The following is a 5157-nucleotide window of genomic DNA, read 5'->3' on the forward strand; positions in this document are numbered from 1 at the left end:
TAGTACATTCATTTAATGTCATTGTGATATTACAGTTAGGCCCCATGCACACGACCGTAAAAAAAAATCTGTAATTGCGGACCGCAATACGGTCCGCAATTACGGACCTGCCCGGTTCTTTTGGACACCTTGCCGTACCGCTACGGATAGGTGTCCGTGCCGGGAATTATGGAGAATGTCCTACTTTTCAATTCTTACGGGCCGTGCTCCCATACCGCGTATGGGAGCACGGCCCGAAAATGTGTCCCGTGGCAGTCGGCATCCGGCCATGCTCGCAATAGCGGGCTGTGATTACGGGCACGGCCACGTGCATTGGGCCTTATTGCATAGATTCTGTGTGTCACTTTCCTGGACATTGTGTAGCAGTGTTATGCACTTTATGTCGGTACTATTTCAGCACTCTATGGCACTGATTTGTGACATTGCATAGACAGTACTCTGCTCATTAAAGGCGACTATTATGCAGTCGTCCATGTAAGGCGATAGCATGTCAGCAATGTGTGGTACCGTTGTTTGTGCATATAATGCTCAAAATTATATATATATATATATATATATATATACAAATAATTATATATATATATGCGCAGCACAATGATTAACTCCTTGGTGCCACGCATCGTACATTTAGGCTCTGGAAGCCTAAAGTTAAAGACCAGTGCCGTGATTGTATAGCATAGGGATGACACGGGTACAAAAGCTGTGTCCGCTCTATCACCTGTGGGAGGACGGCAGTGATTGCAAAAGGGAATAGTAACCACAGCATCTAAGTGATCAAAACAAAGGGAGGGGACTACAGAGGTATTAAAGACTTTATTTGTTAAAAGCTACAATCAGAAGTAAAAGTACCCTAGTGGGGAAGAAAAAAAATAAATAAAAGGGGTTGACCACGTGATTAACCCCTCCCCGACATTTGACATACATGTACATTATAGTCGGGAGAACGTACGAAGCAGGATCAGAAGCTGAGCCTACTTTTATTAGGCCCCCGGCTGCCACGACAACCCATCAGTATCACCCAATTGCGTCAATGAGTGAGTCAATTGGATCACAGAGCGTGTCAATAGAGACCACGACCTCCGAGTGGTTAAACGGCCGGGAGCCTGTAGAGGCGGACAGTAATAAACAACCTGTATAAAATGCACCAAATCAGATTTTCTAATAAGAATTCAGAAGTTTTACAGTCTTTGTACCCTGCAAATGAGAAACACAGAAATATAACAAGCTGCCCCTATCTAAACACATGTAGTAAATCATAATCTAGAAGGACAAAATCACACTGTACGGAGAAGACAGGTGCATTTTCTTTCCCTACAAGACACTAACATTTTAATGCTCCATTGAATGGAAAATGTTTCAGAGAAGTCTTAGGAATGCGGACAAGAGAACTTGATGGAAGAGAGAAGTCTGCTGGATGGAAGCATATACTGCAACGTATAAATTGTTGTTGTATTTTCCCCATACATGGTAACTTTCAAAGTTTTGGCTTACTCTCAGGAAAGAAACAGGTTGGCGAACTTGGATCCCAATATTAATGTCAGCAATTAACCTCTTCAGTGTTGGACAGATTGTTGTAAATTTGGCAAAACCTTAAAGGCATGTTAATCCAGAAAGTTACAAGTGCTTAGAAACACAGTGTACCTGAACTTGTGTTGAGATGTTATCTCTTAGGACAGTCATTCTTAAGAGGTGCTGAAGAAGGGAGAAAAAAAATGGATGATGGGTTCAAAGAGAAGCACAAGTACTATGGATAGTAATAGATTCAGTAGCAAACAAAAATAATAGATTTGAACTAATTTTACGTAATACTAAGAAAATGCTCTTAGCATGATGAGAAAAGGTCTCATTTATTTTTTAAAGGGGTTGTCTCGCTAAGACAACCCCTTTCCATATGGACACCATAAGCCAAAGTGGAAAGCTGCTAAGTACCAGCAGCTCTAGCTCTGCCAGACCTGGTCAACCATTTATTTAAATGGCCACAATGAACCGTATGCCTGGCCAGAGGTTTTAGAAGACGGACCTAAAAAGGGGTTGTGGATACGAGACAACGCCTTTAATTGATATTTTAAGATAATTTGGTCTCCACAATGAAAGCCTGCCTAGAGATAACAATGGAGGCTTTTGAATTACTTTTATACTATGTTAGGACATCTTTTGGGCCTGTGCACATAGCAATAGCACGGCACACGGTTTTTTCAATGCGGTTATTGTCTGAGCGGCTTGTACTGGTGAAGCACCTGGTTCGAATAGGTTTCACATGTACACGCAGCGCGGCCAAAAACTGCAGCAATTCAAGGTAAAACCGTTCATGGTACACTGCCACTAAAGGCCCTTTTATCGGGAAATGAGTGTTCACAGAATGCTCGTTCCCGATCATTGTCCTTGTGTAAAAAGGGCAATGATCAGCTGATGAACGAGCAAACGCTCGTTCATTAGCTGATCATTTATTCAGCCGAAAATATTAGCGTTGTTAGCAGCACGTCCCTGTAAAAAGGGAGACGTGCTGCCGACATGATAGAAATGTATGGGGATGAGTGATCGTAGTAATGAGCGCTCGCCCCCATATATAGCTCCACATGAAATGAGCAAATGAGCACCAATCAACAAGCTGTCTCGTTGATCGGTGCTCGTTTACACGGCCCACGTCAGGTCATGTAAGAGGACCCTTAGTATAGGGCACCCTTTGTGTTGTCTGTAAATAAATAAATTCTTTCCCTGTGCAAGGAATCACTCATACTTGGGATTAGTGGTGCAGCAGAAGCCACTCCACTTCCAAATCCGAAAAAGAAAAAAAAGAAAACAATTGCCAAGAGTCACTACATGAGGCTTACATGTGGTTTTCCATGCAGGTCTCTACGTTGAAGTCAATGAAGAGATATAGTAATGCAATATGAAAGCAGGAACAGGATATATAAGCAGGGTCAGGATATACTGATAATGGGGAAAGAAAACTAAAGAAAGAACACTTTCCCTGCCAGGTCTGTTATAGAAAATACTTTTATTTCCCATAAAATAAAAATTCTGAAGCATCTTTTCTTAGAACTCTATGTTGTGCCATTTCTCTTAGAAATGCAGGAATAAATTGACACCTGGGTGTTACCCGTTGGGGCTGTGTCCTTACACAGACTGACACTGTCCAATCAAAGTGGACAGTGCCAGACATGGGAATGATAACCAGCTATCATACATTTCTAGGAGGAATAACAGAGGAATAGCACAATGCAGAGTTCTAAGAAAAGATGCTCCAGAACAGTTTTATTATAGAAGATACAAGTACTGCATTTCCTAAAACAGACATGTTCGGAGAGGTGCCAGATCATTTTTAATAGGAATCACGATTTCTCAGACACTTAGGAAAATGTATAAACATTTAAACTCCGCAACCAAGCGAGTTACTGCTTTATTTTCCAAGAAATGAGACTGCAATCTGGCTGGTCAATTTTATGATTCATTTAAGTGAATGCAGACAAAAAAGTAAATAAATAGATATATTGCTCATGGTGAACATTTGGATTTCAGCATTTTCGTGAATAAAATCAGCAATATAACCAATTGTAATGAGCGACTTGTCCTTAAAGGACCAGTGTCACGAAAAAAATTTTTTTTAGATCTATTTGATTTTAGTGTTTTATTAAACATTTTATTTATTTGTGTGTTTGTGTTTTACTTTTTTTTATTTTTTCACTTTTTCTTCCCTATGGGGGCTGCCATTTTTTTCCCATCTCTGTATGTGTCGATTAACGACACATACAGACATGGAATACGGCACATACAGTCCCATAGTGAATGCGAACGGGGCCCGTTCCATCCACTATGCTGTACGCCGTTTGTGTGGGAACGGGGCATGCGCCGCTCCCACACAGTCCAAGTTGAATTGTGCGACGTCCGGCGCCATTTTCCTGTGGACCGGAAGTCGCGGCTGGACAGTAAGATTACTACTTCCGGTCGCGGCTTCCGGACTTGTGCACTTGGAGCGGAGGTAGCAAACGGAGCGGACGGACCGGAGGGAGCGGCGGCGGCAGGAGCAGGTAAGTTATTTCTGTGTATGTAAGTGTTTTAGTGTGTGTTTACTACTGTATGTAAACCTACTACACTGTGTGTTAGCTCAAAAAATGGCAACACACAGTGTAGGAGGTTTGACCGTTCAATCCTCTTGTTTCTCCCTGCACTAGCCAGATAAAGGAGGGGGGATTCTGAGAGCTCACTAGAGCGAGTGAGTTTTCTCAAATTTTGCAGCATAAAGCAATGTGGTTGCTTTACCACATGCAATGCTGCAATTTTGGGAATTGCTCCATCTAGTGACCAGTGCTGGGAAATATTATAAATTAGAATCTAATTTATAATATTTCCTGACTCGTGAAAAAAATAAAAAAAATTAGAACAATGTTTAATCACCTATACACTAATTGTTTAAAGAGGCTCTGTCGACTTCTGGTTCCGGCGCTGGGGATGCAGGATGCGAGTGACTGAGCTCCCGCTCCCGATCAGCCTGTAAGCTCGCAATAGTCGCTCCGGCGACGATAATCAGCCTGGGAAGTCACCAGCCCTGTACACGGCAACATCATCGGTGGTGCCTGTATGGACAGGTACCTCCTCAGAAGCGCGCAGAAGCCAGCCATGGAGGAATCAGCCGCCGCCGTGGTAAAGGGAGGTAAGATGGCGGCGCTTCCCGCCACTGCGACCCTGCTATACACACAGGAAGATGAGCTGCAGCACCATCAGTCCCAGCTTTCAAGCCCGGCAGAGCATGTACTGTCCGCTCTTCCAGTAGCCACTGACTATGTAACCCTGGCCCGTGAAGTAGCCAAACAGATAGCGCCAGACCTGCAAAATGCGCTGGAAAAAACGGTGCAAGATTCTCTAAACCGCGTGCATGCGGAGCTGGCACAAGTCACTATCAGAGCTGATGAGTTAGAACAGCGTATGACGCTGCTGGAGGATGAAAATGAACGCCTGCAATTCAAACTCAGAGGGGTGCTGTCTGTTACTGCGCAGTTGGGGGACAAGGTGGAGGATCTGGAAAATCGCTCCAGGAGGAGCAACCTGCGACTGGTGGGGCTGAAAGAAGCGGTGATATCTGCTGATTTGCAACGAGTGTGTGAGAGGACATTGCCGGAAGCCTTAGGTCTCCCCCGTCCATGCCGGGTGGAGAGGGCG

This window comes from Rhinoderma darwinii, chromosome 6, assembly GCF_050947455.1.
Source record: "Rhinoderma darwinii isolate aRhiDar2 chromosome 6, aRhiDar2.hap1, whole genome shotgun sequence".
Lineage (NCBI taxonomy): Eukaryota > Metazoa > Chordata > Amphibia > Anura > Rhinodermatidae > Rhinoderma > Rhinoderma darwinii.